We start from the raw sequence: 24,770 nt of genomic DNA, 5'->3' as shown, positions 1-24,770 counted from the left end.
CACATTTGCGTGGCGAGGTTTCCCGTGGACGCTGGCTAGACCAGATACGTACGGCGGACGCAAGCCTTTGAAATCCATTTGAAACTCGTTGCCCTTCGGCTCACGAGCTAGGCGGCGAGAACGGAGCCACATTTGCGTGGCGAGGTTTCCCGTGGACGCTGGCTAGACCAAATACGTCCGACGGACGCAAGCCTTTGAAACCCATTTGAAACTCGCTGCCTTTCGGCTCACGAGCTGGGCGGCGAGCGCGGAGCCACATTTGCGTGGCGAGGTTTCCCATGGACGCTGGCTAGACCAGATACGTCCGGCGGACGCAAGCCTTTGAAACCCATTTGAAACTCGCTGCCTTTCGGCTCACGAGCTGGGCAGCGAGCGCGGAGCCACATTTGCGTGGTGAGGTTTCCCGTGGACGCTGGCTTGACCAGATACGTCCGCCGGACGCAAGCCTGTGAAACCCATTTGAAACTCGCAACCCTTCGGCTCACGACCTGGGCGGCGAGCGCGGAGCCACATTTGCGTGGCGAGGTTTCTTGTGGACGCTGGCTAGACCAGATACGTCCGACGGACGCAAGCCTTTGAAACCCATTTGAAACTCGCTGCCTTTCGGCTCACGAGCTGGGCGGCGAGCGCGGAGCCACATTTGCGTGGCGAGGTTTCCCATGGACGCGGGCTAGACCAGATACGTCCGGCGGACGCAAGCCTTTGAAACCCATTTGAAACTCGCTGCCTTTCGGCTCACGAGCTGGGCAGCGAGCGCGGAGCCACATTTGCGTGGTGAGGTTTCCCGTGGACGCTGGCTTGACCAGATACGTCCGGCGGACGCAAGCCTGTGAAACCCATTTGAAACTCGCAACCCTTCGGCTCACGACCTAAGCGGCTAGCGCGGAGCCACATTTGCGTGGCGAGGTTTCCCGTGGACGCTGGCTAGACCAAATACGTCCGGCGTACGCAAGCCTTTGAAACCCATTTGAAACTCGCTGCCTTTCGGCTCACGAGCTGGGCGGCGAGCGCGAAGCCACATTTGCGTGGCGAGGTTTCCCGTGGACGCTGGCTAGACAAGATACGTCCGCCGGACGCAAGCCTTTGAAACCCATTTGAAACTCGCTGCCTTTCGCCTCACGAGCTGGGCGGCGAGCGCGGAGCCACATTTGCGTGGCGAGGTTTCCCGTGGACGCTGGCTAGACCAGATACGTCCGCCGGACGCAAGCCTTTGAAACCCATTTGAAACTCGCTGCCTTTCGGCTCACGAGCTGGGCGGCGAGCGCGAAGCCACATTTGCGTGGCGAGGTTTCCCGTGGACGCTGGCTAGACCAGATACGTACGGCGGACGCAAGCCTTTGAAACCCATTTGAAACTCGCTGCCTTTCGGCTCACGAGCTGGGCGGCGAGCGCGGAGCCACATTTGCGTGGCGAGGTTTCCCATGGACGCTGGCTAGACCAGATACGTCCGGCGGATGCAAGCCTTTGAAACCCATTTGAAACTCGCTGCCTTTCGGCTCACGAGCTGGGCGGCGAGCGCGGAGCCACATTTGCGTGGCGAGGTTTCCCATGGACGCTGGCTAGACCAGATACGTCCGACGGACGCAAGCCTTTGAAACCCATTTGAAACTCGCTGCCTTTCGGCTCACGAGCTGGGCAGCGAGCGCGGAGCCACATTTGCGTGGTGAGGTTTCCCGTGGACGCTGGCTTGACCAGATACGTCCGGCGGACGCAAGCCTGTGAAACCCATTTGAAACTCGCAACCCTTCGGCTCACGAGCTGGGCGGCGAGGACGGAGCCACATTTGCGTGGCGAGGTTTCCCATGGACGCTGGCTAGACCAGATACGTCCGGCGGATGCAAGCCTTTGAAACCCATTTGAAACTCGCTGCCTTTCGGCTAACGAGCTGGGCAGCGAGCGCGGAGCCACATTTGCGTGGTGAGGTTTCCCGTGGACGCTGGCTTGACCAGATACGTCCGGCGGACGCAAGCCTGTGAAACCCATTTGAAACTCGCAACCCTTCGGCTCACGACCTGGGCGGCGAGCGCGGAGCCACATTTGCGTGGCGAGGTTTCCCGTGGACGCTGGCTAGACCAGATACGTCCGGCGGACGCAAGCCTTTGAAACCCATTTGAAACTCGCTGCCTTTCGGCTCACGAGCTGGGCAGCGAGCGCGGAGCCACATTTGCGTGGTGAGGTTTCCCGTGGACGCTGGCTTGACCAGATACGTCCGGCGGACGCAAGCCTGTGAAACCCATTTGAAACTCGCAACCCTTCGGCTCACGACCTGGGCGGCGAGCGCGGAGCCACATTTGCGTGGCGAGGTTTCTTGTGGACGCTGGCTAGACCAGATACGTCCGACGGACGCAAGCCTTTGAAACCCATTTGAAACTCGCTGCCTTTCGGCTCACGAGCTGGGCGGTGAGCGCGGAGCCACATTTGCGTGGCGAGGTTTCCCATGGACGCTGGCTAGACCAGATACGTCCGGCGGACGCAAGCCTTTGAAACCCATTTGAAACTCGCTGCCTTTCGGCTCACGAGCTGGGCAGCGAGCGCGGAGCCACATTTGCGTGGTGAGGTTTCCCGTGGACGCTGGCTTGACCAGATACGTCCGGCGGACGCAAGCCTGTGAAACCCATTTGAAACTCGCAACCCTTCGGCTCACGAGCTGGGCGGCGAGGACGGAGCCACATTTGCGTGGCGAGGTTTCCCATGGACGCTGGCTAGACCAGATACGTCCGGCGGATGCAAGCCTTTGAAACCCATTTGAAACTCGCTGCCTTTCGGCTCACGAGCTGGGCAGCGAACGCGGAGCCACATTTGCGTGGTGAGGTTTCCCGTGGACGCTGGCTAGACCAGATACGTCCGGCGGACGCAAGCCTGTGAAACCCATTTGAAACATGCAACCCTTCGGCTCACGACCTGGGCGGCGAGCGCGGAGCCACATTTGCGTGGCGAGGTTTCCCGTGGACGCTGGCTAGACCAGATACGTCCGGCGGACGCAAGCCTTTGAAACCCATTTGAAACTCGCTGCCTTTCGGCTCACGAGCTGGGCAGCGAGCGCGGAGCCACATTTGCGTGGTGAGGTTTCCCGTGGACGCTGGCTTGACCAGATACGTCCGGCGGACGCAAGCCTGTGAAACCCATTTGACACTCGCAACCCTTCGGCTCACGACCTAAGCGGCGAGCGCGGAGCCACATTTGCGTGGCGAGGTTTCCCGTGGACGCTGGCTAGACCAAATACGTCCGGCGTACGCAAGCCTTTGAAACCCATTTGAAACTCGCTGCCTTTCGGCTCACGAGCTGGGCGGCGAGCGCGGAGCCACATTTGCGTGGCGAGGTTTCCCATGGACGCTGGCTAGACCAGATACGTCCGGCGGACGCAAGCCTTTGAAACCCATTTGAAACTCGCTGCCTTTCGGCTCACGAGCTGGGCAGCGAGCGCGGAGCCACATTTGCGTGGCGAGGTTTCCCATGGACGCTGGCTAGACCAGATACGTCCGGCGGACGCAAGCCTTTGAAACCCATTTGAAACTCGCTGCCTTTCGGCTCACGAGCTGGGCAGCGAGCGCGGAGCCACATTTGCGTGGTGAGGTTTCCCGTGGACGCTGGCTTGACCAGATACGTCCGGCGGACGCAAGCCTGTGAAACCCATTTGAAACTCGCAACCCTTCGGCTCACGACCTGGGCGGCGAGCGCGGAGCCACATTTGCGTGGCGAGGTTTCTTGTGGACGCTGGCTAGACCAGATACGTCCGACGGACGCAAGCCTTTGAAACCCATTTGAAACTCGCTGCCTTTCGGCTCACGAGCTGGGCGGCGAGCGCGGAGCCACATTTGCGTGGCGAGGTTTCCCATGGACGCTGGCTAGACCAGATACGTCCGGCGGACGCAAGCCTTTGAAACCCATTTGAAACTCGCTGCCTTTCGGCTCACGAGCTGGGCAGCGAGCGCGGAGCCACATTTGCGTGGTGAGGTTTCCCGTGGACGCTGGCTTGACCAGATACGTCCGGCGGACGCAAGCCTGTGAAACCCATTTGAAACTCGCAACCCTTCGGCTCACGAGCTGGGCGGCGAGGACGGAGCCACATTTGCGTGGCGAGGTTTCCCATGGACGCTGGCTAGACCAGATACGTCCGGCGGATGCAAGCCTTTGAAACCCATTTGAAACTCGCTGCCTTTCGGCTCACGAGCTGGGCAGCGAACGCGGAGCCACATTTGCGTGGTGAGGTTTCCCGTGGACGCTGGCTAGACCAGATACGTCCGGCGGACGCAAGCCTGTGAAACCCATTTGAAACTCGCAACCCTTCGGCTCACGACCTGGGCGGCGAGCGCGGAGCCACATTTGCGTGGCGAGGTTTCCCGTGGACGCTGGCTAGACCAGATACGTCCGGCGGACGCAAGCCTTTGAAACCCATTTGAAACTCGCTGCCTTTCGGCTCACGAGCTGGGCAGCGAGCGCGGAGCCACATTTGCGTGGTGAGGTTTCCCGTGGACGCTGGCTTGACCAGATACGTCCGGCGGACGCAAGCCTGTGAAACCCATTTGACACTCGCAACCCTTCGGCTCACGACCTAAGCGGCGAGCGCGGAGCCACATTTGCGTGGCGAGGTGTCCCGTGGACGCTGGCTAGACCAAATACGTCCGGCGTACGCAAGCCTTTGAAACCCATTTGAAACTCGCTGCCTTTCGGTTCACGAGCTGGGCGGCGAGCGCGGAGCCACATTTGCGTGGCGAGGTTTCCCATGGACGCTGGCTAGACCAGATACGTCCGGCGGACGCAAGCCTTTGAAACCCATTTGAAACTCGCTGCCTTTCGGCTCATGAGCTGGGCGGCGAGCGCGGAGCCACATTTGCGTGGCGAGGTTTCCCATGGACGCTGGCTAGACCAGATACGTCCGGCGGACGCAAGCCTTTGAAACCCATTTGAAACTCGCTGCCTTTCGGCTCACGAGCTGGGCAGCGAGCGCGGAGCCACATTTGCGTGGTGAGGTTTCCCGTGGACGCTGGCTTGACCAGATACGTCCGGCGGACGCAAGCCTGTGAAACCCATTTGAAACTCGCAACCCTTCGGCTCACGAGCTGGGCGGCGAGGACGGAGCCACATTTGCGTGGCGAGGTTTCCCATGGACGCTGGCTAGACCAGATACGTCCGGCGGATGCAAGCCTTTGAAACCCATTTGAAACTCGCTGCCTTTCGGCTCACGAGCTGGGCAGCGAGCGCGGAGCCACATTTGCGTGGTGAGGTTTCCCGTGGACGCTGGCTTGACCAGATACGTCCGGCGGACGCAAGCCTGTGAAACCCATTTGAAACTCGCAACCCTTCGGCTCACGACCTGGGCGGAGAGCGCGGAGCCACATTTGCGTGGCGAGGTTTCCCGTGGACGCTGGCTAGACCAGATACGTCCGGCGGACGCAAGCCTTTGAAACCCATTTGAAACTCGCTGCCTTTCGGCTCACGAGCTGGGCAGCGAGCGCGGAGCCACATTTGCGTGGTGAGGTTTCCCGTGGACGCTGGCTTGACCAGATACGTCCGGCGGACGCAAGCCTGTGAAACCCATTTGAAACTCGCAACCCTTCGGCTCACGACCTAAGCGGCGAGCGCGGAGCCACATTTGCGTGGCGAGGTTTCCCGTGGACGCTGTCTAGACCAAATACGTCCGGCGTACGCAAGCCTTTGAAACCCATTTGAAACTCGCTGCCTTTCGGCTCACGAGCTGGGCGGCGAGCGCGGAGCCACATTTGCGTGGCGAGGTTTCCCGTGGACGCTGGCTAGACCAGATACGTCCGGCGGACGCAAGCCTTTGAAACCCATTTGAAACTCGCTGCCTTTCGGCTCACGAGCTGGGCGGCAAGCGCGGAGCCACATTTGTGTGGCGAGGTTTCCCGTGGACGCTGGCTAGACCAGATACGTCCGGCGGACGCAAGCCTTTGAAACCCATTTGAAACTCGCTGCCTTTCGGCTCACGAGCTGGGCGGCGAGCGCGGAGCCACATTTGCGTGGCGAGGTTTCCCGTGGACGCTGGCTAGACCAGATACGTACGGCGGACGCAAGCCTTTGAAATCCATTTGAAACTCGCTGCCCTTCGGCTCACGAGCTGGGCGGCGAGCACTGAGCCACATTTGCGTGGCGAGGTTTCCCGTGGATGCTGGCTAGACCAGATACGTCCGCCGGACGCAAGCCTTTGAAACCCATTTGAAACTCGCTGCCTTTCGGCTCACGAGCTGGGCGGCGAGCGCGAAACCACATTTGCGTGGCGAGGTTTCCCGTGGACGCTGGCTAGACCAGATGCGTACGGCGGACGCAAGCCTTTGAAATCCATTTGAAACTCGCTGCCCTTCCGCTCACGAGCTGGGCGGCGAGCGCGGAGCCACATTTGCGTGGCGAGGTTTCCCGTGGACGCTGGCTAGACCAGATACGTACGGCGGACGCAAGCCTTTGAAATCCATTTGAAAATCGCTGCCCTTCGGCTCACGAGCTGGGCGGCGAGCACGGAGCCACATTTGCGTGGCGAGGTTTCCCGTGGACGCTGGCTAGACCAGATACGTCCGCCGGACGCAAGCCTTTGAAACCCATTTGAAACTCGCAACCCTTCGGCTCACGACCTAAGCGGCGAGCGCGGAGCCACATTTGCGTGGTGAGGTTTCCCGTGGACGCTGGCTAGACCAAATACGTCCGGCGTACGCAAGCCTTTGAAACCCATTTGAAACTCGCTGCCTTTCGGCTCACGAGCTGGGCGGCGAGCGCGGAGCCACATTTGCGTGGCGAGGTTTCCCATGGACGCTGGCTAGACCAGATTCGTCCGGCGGACGCAAGCCTTTGAAACCCATTTGAAACTCGCTACCTTTCGGCTCACGAGCTGGGCAGCGAGCGCGGAGCCACATTTGCGTGGTGAGGTTTCCCGTGGACGCTGGCTTGACCAGATACGTCCGGCGGACGCAAGCCTGTGAAACCCATTTGACACTCGCAACCCTTCGGCTCACGACCTAAGCGGCGAGCGCGGAGCCACATTTGCGTGGCGAGGTTTCCCGTGGACGCTGGCTAGACCAAATACGTCCGGCGTACGCAAGCCTTTGAAACCCATTTGAAACTCGCTGCCTTTCGGCTCACGAGCTGGGCGTCGAGCGCGGAGCCACATTTGCGTGGCGAGGTTTCTCGTGGATGCTGGCTAGACCAGATACGTCCGACGGACGCAAGCCTTTGAAACCCATTTGAAACTCGCTGCCTTTCGGCTCACGAGCTGGACGGCGAGCGCGGAGCCACATTTGCGTGGCGAGGTTTCCCATGGACGCTGGCTAGACCAGATACGTCCGGCGGACGCAAGCCTTTGAAACCCATTTGAAACTCGCTGCCTTTCGGCTCACGAGCTGGGCGGCAAGCGCGGAGCCACATTTGTGTGGCGAGGTTTCCCGTGGACGCTGGCTAGACCAGATACGTCCGGCGGACGCAAGCCTTTGAAACCCATTTGAAACTCGCTGCCTTTCGGCTCACGAGCTGGGCGGCGAGCGCGGAGCCACATTTGCGTGGCGAGGTTTCCCGTGGACGCTGGCTAGACCAGATACGTACGGCGGACGCAAGCCTTTGAAATCCATTTGAAACTCGCTGCCCTTCGGCTCACGAGCTGGGCGGCGAGCACGGAGCCACATTTGCGTGGCGAGGTTTCCCGTGGATGCTGGCTAGACCAGATACGTCCGCCGGACGCAAGCCTTTGAAACCCATTTGAAACTCGCTGCCTTTCGGCTCACGAGCTGGGCGGCGAGCGCGAAACCACATTTGCGTGGCGAGGTTTCCCGTGGACGCTGGCTAGACCAGATACGTACGGCGGACGCAAGCCTTTGAAATCCATTTGAAACTCGCTGCCCTTCGGCTCACGAGCTGGGCGGCGAGCGCGGAGCCACATTTGCGTGGCGAGGTTTCCCGTGGACGCTGGCTAGACCAGATACGTACGGCGGACGCAAGCCTTTGAAATCCATTTGAAAATCGCTGCCCTTCGGCTCACGAGCTGGGCGGCGAGCACGAAGCAACATTTGCGTGGCGAGGTTTCCCGTGGACGCTGGCTAGACCAGATACGTCCGCCGGACGCAAGCCTTTGAAACCCATTTGAAACTCGCTGCCTTTCGGCTCACGAGCTGGGAGGCGAGCGCGAAGCCACATTTGCGTGGCGAGGTTTCCCGTGGACGCTGGCTAGACCAGATACGTACGGCGGACGCAAGCCTTTGAAATCCATTTGAAACTCGCTGCCCTTCGGCTCACGAGCTGGGCGGCGAGCACGGAGCCACATTTGCGTGGCGAGGTTTCCCGTGGACGCTGGCTAGACCAGATACGTCCGGCGGACGCAAGCCTTTGAAACCCATTTGAAACTCGCTGCCTTTCGGCTCACGAGCTGGGCAACGAGCGCATAGCCACATTTGCGTGGTGAGGTTTCCCGTGGACGCTGGCTTGACCAGATACGTCCGGCGGACGCAAGCCTGTGAAACCCATTTGAAACTCGCAACCCTTCGGCTCACAAGCTGGGCGGCGAGGGCGGAGCCACATTTGCGTGGCGAGGTTTCCCGTGGACACTGGCTAGACCAGATACGTCCGGCGGACGCAAGCCTTTGAAACCCATTTGAAACTCGCTGCCTTTCGGCTCACGAGCTGGGCGGCGAGCGCGGAGCCACATTTGCGTGGCGTGGTTTCCCGTGGACGCTGGCTAGACCAGATACGTCCGGCGGACGGAAGCCTTTGAAACCCATTTGAAACTCGCTGCCTTTCGGCTCACGAGCTGGGCGTCGAGCGCGGAGCCACATTGGCGTGGCGAGGTTTCTCGTGGATGCTGGCTAGACCAGATACGTCCGACGGACGCAAGCCTTTGAAACCCATTTGAAACTCGCGACCTTTCGGCTCACGAGCTGGACGGCGAGCGCGGAGCCACATTTGCGTGGCGAGGTTTCCCATGGACGCTGGCTAGACCAGATACGTCCGGCGCACGCAAGCCTTTGAAACCCATTTGAAACTCGCTGCCTTTCGGCTCACGAGCTGGGCGGCAAGCGCGGAGCCACATTTGTGTGGCGAGGTTTCCCGTGGACGCTGGCTAGACCAGATACGTCCGGCGGACGCAAGCCTTTGAAAACCATTTGAAACTCGCTGCCTTTCGGCTCACGAGCTGGGCGGCGAGCGCGGAGCCACATTTGCGTGGCGAGGTTTCCCGTGGACGCTGGCTAGACCAGATACGTACGGCGGACGCAAGCCTTTGAAATCCATTTGAAACTCGCTGCCCTTCGGCTCACGAGCTGGGCGGCGAGCACGGAGCCACATTTGCGTGGCGAGGTTTCCCGTGGATGCTAGCTAGACCAGATACGTCCGCCGGACGCAAGCCTTTAAAACCCATTTGAAACTCGCTGCCTTTCGGCTCACGAGCTGGGCGGCGAGCGCGAAGCCACATTTGCGTGGCGAGGTTTCCCGTGGACGCTGGCTAGACCAGATACGTACGGCGGACGCAAGCCTTTGAAATCCATTTGAAACTCGCTGCCCTTCGGCTCACGAGCTGGGCGGCGAGCGCGGAGCCACATTTGCGTGGCGAGGTTTCCCGTGGACGCTGGCTAGACCAGATACGTACGGCGGACGCAAGCCTTTGAAATCCATTTGAAACTCGCTGCCCTTCGGCTCACGAGCTGTGCGGCGAGCACGGAGCCACATTTGCGTGGCGAGGTTTCCCGTGGACGCTGGCTAGACCAGATACGTCCGCCGGACGCAAGCCTTTGAAACCCATTTGAAACTCGCTGCCTTTCGGCTCACGAGCTGGGAGGCGAGCGCGAAGCCACATTTGCGTGGCGAGGTTTCCCGTGGACGCTGGCTAGACCAGATACGTACGGCGGACGCAAGCCTTTGAAATCCATTTGAAACTCGCTGCCCTTCGGCTCACGAGCTGGGCGGCGAGCACGGAGCCACATTTGCGTGGCGAGGTTTCCCGTGGACGCTGGCTAGACCAGATACGTCCGGCGGACGCAAGCCTTTGAAACCCATTTGAAACTCACTGCCTTTCGGCTCACGAGCTGGGCGGCGAGCGCGGAGCCACATTTGCGTGGCGAGTTTTCCCATGGACGCTGGCTAGACCAGAGACGTCCGGCGGACGCAAGCCTTTGAAACCCATTTGAAACTCGCTGCCCTTCGGCTCACGAGCTGGGCGGCGAGCACGGAGCCACATTTGCGTGGCGAGGTTTCCCGTGGATGCTGGCTAGACCAGATACGTCCGCCGGACGCAAGCCTTTGAAACCCATTTGAAACTCGCTGCCTTTCGGCTCACGAGCTGGGCGGCGAGCGCGAAGCCACATTTGCGTGGCGAGGTTTCCCGTGGACGCTGGCTAGACCAGATACGTACGGCGGACGCAAGCCTTTGAAATCCATTTGAAACTCGCTGCCCTTCGTCTCACGAGCTGGGCGGCGAGCGCGGAGCCATATTTGCGTGGCGAGGTTTCCCGTGGACGCTGGCTAGACCAGATACGTACGGCGGACGCAAGCCTTTGAAATCCATTTGAAACTCGCTGCCCTTCGGCTCACGAGCTGGGCGGCGAGCGCAGAGCCACATTTGCGTGGCGAGGTTTCCCGTGGACGCTGGCTTGACCAGATACGTCCGGCGGACGCAAGACTGTGAAACCCATTTGAAACTCGCAACCCTTCGGCTCACGACCTAAGCTGCGAGCGCGGAGCCACATTTGCGTGGCGAGGTTTCCCGTGGACGCTGGCTAGACCAGATACGTCCGGCGGACGCAAGCCTTTGAAACCCATTTGAAACTCGCTGCCTTTCGGCTCACGAGCTGGGCAGCGAGCGCGGAGCCACATTTGCGTGGTGAGGTTTCCCGTGGACGCTGGCTTGACCAGATACGTCCGGCGGACGCAAGCCTGTGAAACCCATTTGAAACTCGCAACCCTTCGGCTCACAAGCTGGGCGGCGAGGGCGGAGCCACATTTGCGTGGCGAGGTTTCCCGTGGACACTGGCTAGACCAGATACGTCCGGCGGACGCAAGCCTTTGAAACCCATTTGAAACTCGCTGCCTTTCGGCTCACGAGCTGGGCGGCGAGCGCGGAGCCACATTTGCGTGGCGAGGTTTCCCGTGGACGCTGGCTAGACCAGATACGTCCGGCGGACGGAAGCCTTTGAAACCCATTTGAAACTCGCTGCCTTTCGGCTCACGAGCTGGGCGTCGAGCGCGGAGCCACATTTGCGTGGCGAGGTTTCTCGTGGATGCTGGCTAGACCAGATACGTCCGACGGACGCAAGCCTTTGAAACCCATTTGAAACTCGCTGCCTTTCGGCTCACGAGCTGGACGGCGAGCGCGGAGCCACATTTGCGTGGCGAGGTTTCCCATGGACGCTGGCTAGACCAGATACGTCCGGCGGACGCAAGCCTTTGAAACCCATTTGAAACTCGCTGCCTTTCGGCTCACGAGCTGGGCGGCAAGCGCGGAGCCACATTTGTGTGGCGAGGTTTCCCGTGGACGCTGGCTAGACCAGATACGTCCGGCGGACGCAAGCCTTTGAAACCCATTTGAAACTCGCTGCCTTTCGGCTCACGAGCTGGGCGGCGAGCGCGGAGCCACATTTTCGTGGCGAGGTTTCCCGTGGACGCTGGCTAGACCAGATACGTACGGCGGACGCAAGCCTTTGAAATCCATTTGAAACTCGCTGCCCTTCGGCTCACGAGCTGGGCGGCGAGCACGGAGCCACATTTGCGTGGCAAGGTTTCCCGTGGATGCTGGCTAGACCAGATACGTCCGCCGGACGCAAGCCTTTGAAACCCATTTGAAACTCGCTGCCTTTCGGCTCACGAGCTGGGCGGCGAGCGCGAAACCACATTTGCGTGGCGAGGTTTCCCGTGGACGCTGGCTAGACCAGATACGTACGGCGGACGCAAGCCTTTGAAATCCATTTGAAAATCGCTGCCCTTCGGCTCACGAGCTGGGCGGCGAGCACGGAGCCCCATTTGCGTGGCGAGGTTTCCCGTGGACGCTGGCTAGACCAGATACGTCCGCCGGACGCAAGCCTTTGAAACCCATTTGAAACTCGCTGCCTTTCGGCTCACGAGCTGGGAGGCGAGCGCGAAGCCACATTTGCGTGGCGAGGTTTCCCGTGGACGCTGGCTAGACCAGATACGTACGGCGGACGAAAGCCTTTGAAATCCATTTGAAACTCGCTGCCCTTCGGCTAACGAGCTGGGCGGCGAGCACGGAGCCACATTTGCGTGGCGAGGTTTCCCGTGGACGCTGGCTAGACCAGATACGTCCGGCGGACGCAAGCCTTTGAAACCCATTTGAAACTCGCTGCCTTTCGGCTCACGAGCTGGGCAACGAGCGCATAGCCACATTTGCGTGGTGAGGTTTCCCGTGGACGCTGGCTTGACCAGATACGTCCGGCGGACGCAAGCCTGTGAAACCCATTTGAAACTCGCAACCCTTCGGCTCACAAGCTGGGCGGCGAAGGCGGAGCCACATTTGCGTGGCGAGGTTTCCCGTGGACGCTGGCTAGACCAGATACGTACGACGGACGAAAGCCTTTGAAATCCATTTGAAACTCGCTGCCCTTCGGCTCACGAGCTGGACGGCGAGCGCGGAGCCACATTTGCGTGGCGAGGTTTCCCATGGACGCTGGCTAGACCAGATACGTCCGGCGGACGCAAGCCTTTGAAACCCATTTGAAACTCGCTGCCTTTCGGCTCACGAGCTGGGCGGCAAGCGCGGAGCCACATTTGTATGGCGAGGTTTCCCGTGGACGCTGGCTAGACCAGATACGTCCGGCGGACGCAAGCCTTTGAAACCCATTTGAAACTCGCTGCCTTTCGGCTCACGAGCTGGGCGGCGAGCGCGGAGCCACATTTTCGTGGCGAGGTTTCCCGTGGACGCTGGCTAGACCAGATACGTACGGCGGACGCAAGCCTTTGAAATCCATTTGAAACTCGCTGCCCTTCGGCTCACGAGCTGGGCGGCGAGCACGGAGCCACATTTGCGTGGCGAGGTTTCCCGTGGATGCTGGCTAGACCAGATACGTCCGCCGGACGCAAGCCTTTGAAACCCATTTGAAACTCGCTGCCTTTCGGCTCACGAGCTGGGCGGCGAGCGCGAAACCACATTTGCGTGGCGAGGTTTCCCGTGGACGCTGGCTAGACCAGATACGTACGGCGGACGCAAGCCTTTGAAATCCATTTGAAAATCGCTGCCCTTCGGCTCACGAGCTGGGCGGCGAGCACGGAGCCCCATTTGCGTGGCGAGGTTTCCCGTGGACGCTGGCTAGACCAGATACGTCCGCCGGACGCAAGCCTTTGAAACCCATTTGAAACTCGCTGCCTTTCGGCTCACGAGCTGGGAGGCGAGCGCGAAGCCACATTTGCGTGGCGAGGTTTCCCGTGGACGCTGGCTAGACCAGATACGTACGGCGGACGAAAGCCTTTGAAATCCATTTGAAACTCGCTGCCCTTCGGCTCACGAGCTGGGCGGCGAGCACGGAGCCACATTTGCGTGGCGAGGTTTCCCTTGGACGCTGGCTAGACCAGATACGTCCGGCGGACGCAAGCCTTTGAAACCCATTTGAAACTCGCTGCCTTTCGGCTCACGAGCTGGGCAACGAGCGCATAGCCACATTTGCGTGGTGAGGTTTCCCGTGGACGCTGGCTTGACCAGATACGTCCGGCGGACGCAAGCCTGTGAAACCCATTTGAAACTCGCAACCCTTCGGCTCACAAGCTGGGCGGCGAGGGCGGAGCCACATTTGCGTGGCGAGGTTTCCCGTGGACGCTGGCTAGACCAGATACGTACGGCGGACGAAAGCCTTTGAAATCCATTTGAAACTCGCTGCCCTTCGGCTCACGAGCTGGGCGGCGAGCACGGAGCCACATTTGCGTGGCGAGGTTTCCCGTGGACGCTGGCTAGACCAGATACGTCCGGCGGACGCAAGCCTTTGAAACCCATTTGAAACTCGCTGCCTTTCGGCTCACGAGCTGGGCAACGAGCGCATAGCCACATTTGCGTGGTGAGGTTTCCCGTGGACGCTGGCTTGACCAGATACGTCCGGCGGACGCAAGCCTGTGAAACCCATTCGAAACTCGCAACCCTTCGGCTCACAAGCTGGGCGGCGAGGGCGGAGCCACATTTGCGTGGCGAGGTTTCCCGTGGACACTGGCTAGACCAGATACGTCCGGCGGACGCAAGCCTTTGAAACCCATTTGAAACTCGCTGCCTTTCGGCTCACGAGCTGGGCGGCGAGCGCGGAGCCACTTTTGCGTGGCGAGGTTTCCCGTGGACGCTGGCTAGACCAGATACGTCCGGCGGACGGAAGCCTTTGAAACCCATTTGAAACTCGCTGCCTTTCGGCTCACGAGCTGGGCGTCGAGCGCGGAGCCACATTGGCGTGGCGAGGTTTCTCGTGGATGCTGGCTAGACCAGATACGTCCGACGGACGCAAGCCTTTGAAACCCATTTGAAACTCGCGACCTTTCGGCTCACGAGCTGGACGGCGAGCGCGGAGCCACATTTGCGTGGCGAGGTTTCCCATGGACGCTGGCTAGACCAGATACGTCCGGCGGACGCAGGCCTTTGAAACCCATTTGAAACTCGCTGCCTTTCGGCTCACGAGCTGGGCGGCAAGCGCGGAGCCACATTTGTGTGGCGAGGTTTCCCGTGGACGCTGGCTAGACCAGATACGTCCGGCGGACGCAAGCCTTTCAAAACCATTTGAAACTCGCTGCCTTTCGGCTCACGAGCTGGGCGGCGAGCGCGGAGCCACATTTGCGTGGCGAGGTTTCCCGTGGACGCTGGCTAGACGAGATACGTACGGCGGACGCAAGCCTTTGAAATCCATTTGAAACTCGCTGCCCTTCGGCTCACGAGCTGGGCGGCGAGCACGGAGCCACATTTGCGTGGCGAGGTTTCCCGTGGATGCTGGCTAGACCAGATACGTCCGCCGGACGCAAGCCTTTGAAACCCATTTGAAACTCGCTGCCTTTCGGCTCACGAGCTGGGCGGCGAGCGCGAAACCACATTTGCGTGGCGAGGTTTCCCGTGGACGCTGGCTAGACTAGATACGTACGGCGGACGCAAGCCTTTGAAATCCATTTGAAAATCGCTGCCCTTCGGCTCACGAGCTGGGCGGCGAGCACGGAGCCACATTTGCGTGGCGAGGTTTCCCGTGGACGCTGGCTAGACCAGATACGTCCGCCGGACGCAAGCCTTTGAAACCCATTTGAAACTCGCTGCCTTTCGGCTCACGAGCTGGGAGGCGAGCGCGAAGCCACATTTGCGTGGCGAGGTTTCCCGTGGACGCTGGCTAGACCAGATACGTACGGCGGACGAAAGCCTTTGAAATCCATTTGAAACTCGCTGCCCTTCGGCTCACGAGCTGGGCGGCGAGCACGGAGCCACATTTGCGTGGCGAGGTTTCCCGTGGACGCTGGCTAGACCAGATACGTCCGGCGGACGCAAGCCTTTGAAACCCATTTGAAACTCGCTGCCTTTCGGCTCACGAGCTGGGCAACGAGCGCATAGCCACATTTGCGTGGTGAGGTTTCCCGTGGACGCTGGCTTGACCAGATACGTCCGGCGGACGCAAGCCTGTGAAACCCATTCGAAACTCGCAACCCTTCGGCTCACAAGCTGGGCGGCGAGGGCGGAGCCACATTTGCGTGGCGAGGTTTCCCGTGGACACTGGCTAGACCAGATACGTCCGGCGGACGCAAGCCTTTGAAACCCATTTGAAACTCGCTGCCTTTCGGCTCACGAGCTGGGCGGCGAGCGCGGAGCCACATTTGCGTGGCGAGGTTTCCCGTGGACGCTGGCTAGACCAGATACGTCCAGCGGACGGAAGCCTTTGAAACCCATTTGAAACTCGCTGCCTTTCGGCTCACGAGCTGGGCGTCGAGCGCGGAGCCACATTGGCGTGGCGAGGTTTCTCGTGGATGCTGGCTAGACCAGATACGTCCGACGGACGCAAGCCTTTGAAACCCATTTGAAACTCGCGACCTTTCGGCTCACGAGCTGGACGGCGAGCGCGGAGCCACATTTGCGTGGCGAGGTTTCCCATGGACGCTGGCTAGACCAGATACGTCCGGCGGACGCAAGCCTTTGAAACCCATTTGAAACTCGCTGCCTTTCGGCTCACGAGCTGGGCGGCAAGCGCGGAGCCACATTTGTGTGGCGAGGTTTCCCGTGGACGCTGGCTAGACCAGATACGTCCGGCGGACGCAAGCCTTTCAAAACCATTTGAAACTTGCTGCCTTTCGGCTCACGAGCTGGGCGGCGAGCGCGGAGCCACATTTGCGTGGCGAGGTTTCCCGTGGACGCTGGCTAGACCAGATACGTACGGCGGACGCAAGCCTTTGAAATCCATTTGAAACTCGCTGCCCTTCGGCTCACGAGCTGTGCGGCGAGCACGGAGCCACATTTGCGTGGCGAGGTTTCCCGTGGACGCTGGCTAGACCAGATACGTCCGCCGGACGCAAGCCTTTGAAACCCATTTGAAACTCGCTGCCTTTCGGCTCACGAGCTGGGAGGCGAGCGCGAAGCCACATTTGCGTGGCGAGGTTTCCCGTGGACGCTGGCTAGACCAGATACGTACGGCGGACGCAAGCCTTTGAAATCCATTTGAAACTCGCTGCCCTTCGGCTCACGAGCTGGGCGGCGAGCACGGAGCCACATTTGCGTGGCGAGGTTTCCCGTGGATGCTGGCTAGACCAGATACGTCCGCCGGACGCAAGCCTTTGAAACCCATTTGAAACTCGCTGCCTTTCGGCTCACGAGCTGGGCGGCGAGCGCGAAACCACATTTGCGTGGCGAGGTTTCCCGTGGACGCTGGCTAGACCAGATACGTACGGCGGACGCAAGCCTTTGAAATCCATTTGAAAATCGCTGCCCTTCGGCTCACGAGCTGGGCGGCGAGCACGGAGCCACATTTGCGTGGCGACGTTTCCCGTGGACGCTGGCTAGACCAGATACGTCCGCCGGACGCAAGCCTTTGAAACCCATTTGAAACTCGCTGCCTTTCGGCTCACGAGCTGGGAGGCGAGCGCAAAGCCACATTTGCGTGGCGAGGTTTCCCGTGGACGCTGGCTAGACCAGATACGTACGGCGGACGAAAGCCTTTGAAATCCATTTGAAACTCGCTGCCCTTCGGCTCACGAGCTGGGCGGCAAGCACGGAGCCACATTTGCGTGGCGAGGTTTCCCGTGGACGCTGGCTAGACCAGATACGTCCGGCGGACGCAAGCCTTTGAAACCCATTTGAAACTCGCTGCCTTTCGGCTCACGAGCTGGGCAACGAGCGCATAGCCACATTTGCGTGGTGAGGTTTCCCGTGGACGCTGGCTTGACCAGATACGTCCGGCGGACGCAAGCCTGTGAAACCCATTTGAAACTCGCAACCCTTCGGCTCACAAGCTGGGCGGCGAGGGCGGAGCCACATTTGCGTGGCGAGGTTTCCCGTGGACACTGGCTAGACCAGATACGTCCGGCGGACGCAAGCCTTTGAAACCCATTTGAAACTCGCTGCCTTTCGGCTCACGAGCTGGGCGGCGAGCGCGGAGCCACATTTGCGTGGCGAGGTTTCCCGTGGACGCTGGCTAGACCAGATACGTCCGGCGGACGGAAGCCTTTGAAACCCATTTGAAACTCGCTGCCTTTCGGCTCACGAGCTGGGCGTCGAGCGCGGAGCCACATTGGCGTGGCGAGGTTTCTCGTGGATGCTGGCTAGACCAGATACGTCCGACGGACGCAAGCCTTTGAAACCCATTTGAAACTCGCGACCTTTCGGCTCACGAGCTGGACGGCGAGCGCGGAGCCACATTTGCGTGGCGAGGTTTCCCATGGACGCTGGCTAGACCAGATACGTCCGGCGGACGCAAGCCTTTGAAACCCATTTGAAACTCGCTGCCTTTCGGCTCACGAGCTGGGCGGCAAGCGCGGAGCCACATTTGTGTGGCGAAGTTTCCCGTGGACGCTGGCTAGACCAGATACGTCCGGCGGACGCAAGCCTTTCAAAACCATTTGAAACTCGCTGCCTTTCGGCTCACGAGCTGGGCGGCGAGCGCGGAGCCACATTTGCGTGGCGAGGTTTCCCGTGGACGCTGGCTAGACCAGATACGTACGGCGGACGCAAGCCTTTGAAATCCATTTGAAACTCGCTGCCCTTCGGCTCACGAGCTGGGCGGCGAGCGCGGAGCCACATTTGCGTGGCGAGGTTTCCCATGGACGCTGGCTAGACCAGATACGTCCGGCGGACGCAAGCCTTTGAAACCCATTTGAAACTCGCTGCCTTTCGGCTCACGAGCTGGGCAGCGAGCGCGGAGCCACATTTGCGTGGTGAGGTTTCCCGTGGACGCTGGCTTGACCAGATACGTCCGGCGGACGCAAGCCTGTGAAACCCATTTGAAACTCGCAACCCTTCGGCTCACAAGCTGGGCGGCGAGGGCGGAGCCACATTTGCGTGGCGAGGTTTCCCGTGGACACTGGCTAGACCAGATACGTCCGGCGGACGCAAGCCTTTGAAACCCATTTGAAACTCGCTGCCTTTCGGCTCACGAGCTGGGCGGCGAGCGCGGAGCCATATTTGCGTGGCGAGGTTTCCCGTGGACGCTGGCTAGACCAGATACGTCCGGCGGACGGAAGCCTTTGAAACCCATTTGAAACTCGCTGCCTTTCGGCTCACGAGCTGGGCGTCGAGCGCGGAGCCACATTTGCGTGGCGAGGTTTCTCGTGGATGCTGGCTAGACCAGATACGTCCGACGGACGCAAGCCTTTGAAACCCATTTGAAACTCGCTGCCTTTCGGCTCACGAGCTGGACGGCGAGCGCGGAGCCACATTTGCGTGGCGAGGTTTCCCATGGACGCTGGTTAGACCAGATACGTCCGGCGGACGCAAGCCTTTGAAACCCATTTGAAACTCGCTGCCTTTCGGCTCACGAGCTGGGCGGCAAGCGCGGAGCCACATTTGTGTGGCGAGGTTTCCCGTGGACGCTGGCTAGACCAGATACGTCCGGCGGACGCAAGCCTTTGAAACCCATTTGAAACTCGCTGCCTTTCGGCTCACGAGCTGGGCGGCGAGCGCGGAGCCACATTTTCGTGGCGAGGTTTCCCGTGGACGCTGGCTAGACCAGATACGTACGGCGGACGCAAGCCTTTGAAATCCATTTGAAACTCGCTGCCCTTCGGCTCACGAGCTGGGCGGCGAGCACGGAGCCACATTTGCGTGGCGAGGTTTCCCGTGGATACTGGCTAGACCAGATACGTCCGCCGGACGCAAGCCTTTGAAACCCATTTGAAACTCGCTGCCTTTCGGCTCACGAGCTGGGCGGCGAGCGCGAAACCACATTTGCGTGGCGAGGTTTCCCGTGGACGCTGGCTAGACCAGATACGTACGGCGGACGCAAGCCTTTGAAATCCATTTGAAAATCGCTGCCCTTCGGCTCACGAGCTGGGCGGCGAGCACGGAGCCCCATTTGCGTGGCGAGGTTTCCCGTGGACGCTGGCTAGACCAGATACGTCCGCCGGACGCAAGCCTTTGAAACCCATTTGAAACTCGCTGCCTTTCGGCTCACGAGCTGGGAGGCGAGCGCGAAGCCACATTTGCGTGGCGAGGTTTCCCGTGGACGCTGGCTAGACCAGATACGTACGGCGGACGAAAGCCTTTGAAATCCATTTGAAACTCGCTGCCCTTCGGCTCACGAGCTGGGCGGCGAGCACGGAGCCACATTTGCGTGGCGAGGTTTCCCGTGGACGCTGGCTAGACCAGATACGTCCGGCGGACGCAAGCCTTTGAAACCCATTTGAAACTCGCTGCCTTTCGGCTCACGAGCTGGGCAACGAGCGCATAGCCACATTTGCGTGGTGAGGTTTCCCGTGGACGCTGGCTTGACCAGATACGTCCGGCGGACGCAAGCCTGTGAAACCCATTTGAAACTCGCAACCCTTCGGCTCACAAGCTGGGCGGCGAAGGCGGAGCCACATTTGCGTGGCGAGGTTTCCCGTGGACGCTGGCTAGACCAGATACGTACGGCGGACGAAAGCCTTTGAAATCCATTTGAAACTCGCTGCCCTTCGGCTCACGAGCTGGACGGCGAGCGCGGAGCCACATTTGCGTGGCGAGGTTTCCCATGGACGCTGGCTAGACCAGATACGTCCGGCGGACGCAAGCCTTTGAAACCCATTTGAAACTCGCTGCCTTTCGGCTCACGAGCTGGGCGGCAAGCGCGGAGCCACATTTGTATGGCGATGTTTCCCGTGGACGCTGGCTAGACCAGATACGTCCGGCGGACGCAAGCCTTTGAAACCCATTTGAAACTCGCTGCCTTTCGGCTCACGAGCTGGGCGGCGAGCGCGGAGCCACATTTTCGTGGCGAGGTTTCCCGTGGACGCTGGCTAGACCAGATACGTACGGCGGACGCAAGCCTTTGAAATCCATTTGAAACTCGCTGCCCTTCGGCTCACGAGCTGGGCGGCGAGCACGGAGCCACATTTGCGTGGCGAGGTTTCCCGTGGATGCTGGCTAGACCAGATACGTCCGCCGGACGCAAGCCTTTGAAACCCATTTGAAACTCGCTGCCTTTCGGCTCACGAGCTGGGCGGCGAGCGCGAAACCACATTTGCGTGGCGAGGTTTCCCGTGGACGCTGGCTAGACCAGATACGTACGGCGGACGCAAGCCTTTGAAATCCATTTGAAAATCGCTGCCCTTCGGCTCACGAGCTGGGCGGCGAGCACGGAGCCCCATTTGCGTGGCGAGGTTTCCCGTGGACGCTGGCTAGACCAGATACGTCCGCCGGACGCAAGCCTTTGAAACCCATTTGAAACTCGCTGCCTTTCGGCTCACGAGCTGGGAGGCGAGCGCGAAGCCACATTTGGGTGGCGAGGTTTCCCGTGGACGCTGGCTAGACCAGATACGTACGGCGGACGAAAGCCTTTGAAATCCATTTGAAACTCGCTGCCCTTCGGCTCACGAGCTGGGCGGCGAGCACGGAGCCACATTTGCGTGGCGAGGTTTCCCGTGGACGCTGGCTAGACCAGATACGTCCGGCAGACGCAAGCCTTTGAAACCCATTTGAAACTCGCTGCCTTTCGGCTCACGAGCTGGGCAACGAGCGCATAGCCACATTTGCGTGGTGAGGTTTCCCGTGGACGCTGGCTTGACCAGATACGTCCGGCGGACGCAAGCCTGTGAAACCCATTTGAAACTCGCAACCCTTCGGCTCACAAGCTGGGCGGCGAGGGCGGAGCCACATTTGCGTGGCGAGGTTTCCCGTGGACGCTGGCTAGACCAGATACGTACGGCGGACGAAAGCCTTTGAAATCCATTTGAAACTCGCTGCCCTTCGGCTCACGAGCTGGGCGGCGAGCACGGAGCCACATTTGCGTGGCGAGGTTTCCCGTGGACGCTGGCTAGACCAGATACGTCCGGCGGACGCAAGCCTTTGAAACCCATTTGAAACTCGCTGCCTTTCGGCTCACGAGCTGGGCAACGAGCGCATAGCCACATTTGCGTGGTGAGGTTTCCCGTGGACGCTGGCTTGACCAGATACGTCCGGCGGACGCAAGCCTGTGAAACCCATTCGAAACTCGCAACCCTTCGGCTCACAAGCTGGGCGGCGAGGGCGGAGCCACATTTGCGTGGCGAGGTTTCCCGTGGACACTGGCTAGACCAGATACGTCCGGCGGACGCAAGCCTTTGAAACCCATTTGAAACTCGCTGCCTTTCGGCTCACGAGCTGGGCGGCGAGCGCGGAGCCACTTTTGCGTGGCGAGGTTTCCCGTGGACGCTGGCTAGACCAGATACGTCCGGCGGACGGAAGCCTTTGAAACCCATTTGAAACTCGCTGCCTTTCGGCTCACGAGCTGGGCGTCGAGCGCGGAGCCACATTGGCGTGGCGAGGTTTCTCGTGGATGCTGGCTAGACCAGATACGTCCGACGGACGCAAGCCTTTGAAACCCATTTGAAACTCGCGACCTTTCGGCTCACGAGCTGGACGGCGAGCGCGGAGCCACATTTGCGTGGCGAGGTTTCCCATGGACGCTGGCTAGACCAGATACGTCCGGCGGACGCAGGCCTTTGAAACCCATTTGAAACTCGCTGCCTTTCGGCTCACGAGCTGGGCGGCAAGCGCGGAGCCACATTTGTGTGGCGAGGTTTCCCGTGGACGCTGGCTAGACCAGATACGTCCGGCGGACGCAAGCCTTTCAAAACCATTTGAAACTCGCTGCCTTTCGGCTCACGAGCTGGGCGGCGAGCGCGGAGCCACATTTGCGTGGCGAGGTTTCCCGTGGACGCTGGCTAGACGAGATACGTACGGCGGACGCAAGCCTTTGAAATCCATTTGAAACTCGCTGCCCTTCGGCTCACGAGCTGGGCGGCGAGCACGGAGCCACATTTGCGTGGCGAGGTTTCCCGTGGATGCTGGCTAGACCAGATACGTCCGCCGGACGCAAGCCTTTGAAACCCATTTGAAACTCGCTGCCTTTCGGCTCACGAGCTGGGCGGCGAGCGCGAAACCACATTTGCGTGGCGAGGTTTCCCGTGGACGCTGGCTAGACCAGATACGTACGGCGGACGCAAGCCTTTGAAATCCATTTGAAAATCGCTGCCCTTCGGCTCACGAGCTGGGCGGCGAGCACGGAGCCACATTTGTGTGGCGAGGTTTCCCGTGGACGCTGGCTAGACCAGATACGTCCGCCGGACGCAAGCCTTTGAAACCCATTTGAAACTCGCTGCCTTTCGGCTCACGAGCTGGGAGGCGAGCGCGAAGCCACATTTGCGTGGCGAGGTTTCCCGTGGACGCTGGCTAGACCAGATACGTACGGCGGACGAAAGCCTTTGAAATCCATTTGAAACTCGCTGCCCTTCGGCTCACGAGCTGGGCGGCGAGCACGGAGCCACATTTGCGTGGCGAGGTTTCCCGTGGACGCTGGCTAGACCAGATACGTCCGGCGGACGCAAGCCTTTTAAACCCATTTGAAACTCGCTGCCTTTCGGCTCACGAGCTGGGCAACGAGCGCATAGCCACATTTGCGTGGTGAGGTTTCCCGTGGACGCTGGCTTGACCAGATACGTCCGGCGGACGCAAGCCTGTGAAACCCATTCGAAACTCGCAACCCTTCGGCTCACAAGCTGGGCGGCGAGGGCGGAGCCACATTTGCGTGGCGAGGTTTCCCGTGGACACTGGCTAGACCAGATACGTCCGGCGGACGCAAGCCTTTGAAACCCATTTGAAACTCGCTGCCTTTCGGCTCACGAGCTGGGCGGCGAGCGCGGAGCCACATTTGCGTGGCGAGGTTTCCCGTGGACGCTGGCTAGACCAGATACGTCCGGCGGACGGAAGCCTTTGAAACCCATTTGAAACTCGCTGCCTTTCGGCTCACGAGCTGGGCGTCGAGCGCGGAGCCACATTGGCGTGGCGAGGTTTCTCGTGGATGCTGGCTAGACCAGATACGTCCGACGGACGCAAGCCTTTGAAACCCATTTGAAACTCGCGACCTTTCGGCTCACGAGCTGGACGGCGAGCGCGGAGCCACATTTGCGTGGCGAGGTTTCCCATGGACGCTGGCTAGACCAGATACGTCCGGCGGACGCAAGCCTTTGAAACCCATTTGAAACTCGCTGCCTTTCGGCTCACGAGCTGGGCGGCAAGCGCGGAGCCACATTTGTGTGGCGAGGTTTCCCGTGGACGCTGGCTAGACCAGATACGTCCGGCGGACGCAAGCCTTTCAAAACCATTTGAAACTTGCTGCCTTTCGGCTCACGAGCTGGGCGGCGAGCGCGGAGCCACATTTGCGTGGCGAGGTTTCCCGTGGACGCTGGCTAGACCAGATACGTACGGCGGACGCAAGCCTTTGAAATCCATTTGAAACTCGCTGCCCTTCGGCTCACGAGCTGTGCGGCGAGCACGGAGCCACATTTGCGTGGCGAGGTTTCCCGTGGACGCTGGCTAGACCAGATACGTCCGCCGGACGCAAGCCTTTGAAACCCATTTGAAACTCGCTGCCTTTCGGCTCACGAGCTGGGAGGCGAGCGCGAAGCCACATTTGCGTGGCGAGGTTTCCCGTGGACGCTGGCTAGACCAGATACGTACGGCGGACGCAAGCCTTTGAAATCCATTTGAAACTCGCTGCCCTTCGGCTCACGAGCTGGGCGGCGAGCACGGAGCCACATTTGCGTGGCGAGGTTTCCCGTGGATGCTGGCTAGACCAGATACGTCCGCCGGACGCAAGCCTTTGAAACCCATTTGAAACTCGCTGCCTTTCGGCTCACGAGCTGGGCGGCGAGCGCGAAACCACATTTGCGTGGCGAGGTTTCCCGTGGACGCTGGCTAGACCAGATACGTACGGCGGACGCAAGCCTTTGAAATCCATTTGAAAATCGCTGCCCTTCGGCTCACGAGCTGGGCGGCGAGCACGGAGCCACATTTGCGTGGCGATGTTTCCCGTGGACGCTGGCTAGACCAGATACGTCCGCCGGACGCAAGCCTTTGAAACCCATTTGAAACTCGCTGCCTTTCGGCTCACGAGCTGGGAGGCGAGCGCAAAGCCACATTTGCGTGGCGAGGTTTCCCGTGGACGCTGGCTAGACCAGATACGTACGGCGGACGAAAGCCTTTGAAATCCATTTGAAACTCGCTGCCCTTCGGCTCACGAGCTGGGCGGCAAGCACGGAGCCACATTTGCGTGGCGAGGTTTCCCGTGGACGCTGGCTAGACCAGATACGTCCGGCGGACGCAAGCCTTTGAAACCCATTTGAAACTCGCTGCCTTTCGGCTCACGAGCTGGGCAACGAGCGCATAGCCACAT

This window comes from Urtica dioica, chromosome 7 (genome assembly GCF_054948205.1).
Source record: "Urtica dioica subsp. dioica isolate 48M chromosome 7, U.dioica_male_clone48M_v1_H2, whole genome shotgun sequence".
NCBI classification, from domain to species: Eukaryota; Viridiplantae; Streptophyta; class Magnoliopsida; order Rosales; family Urticaceae; genus Urtica; species Urtica dioica.
This window is presented reverse-complemented; position numbering follows the sequence as displayed.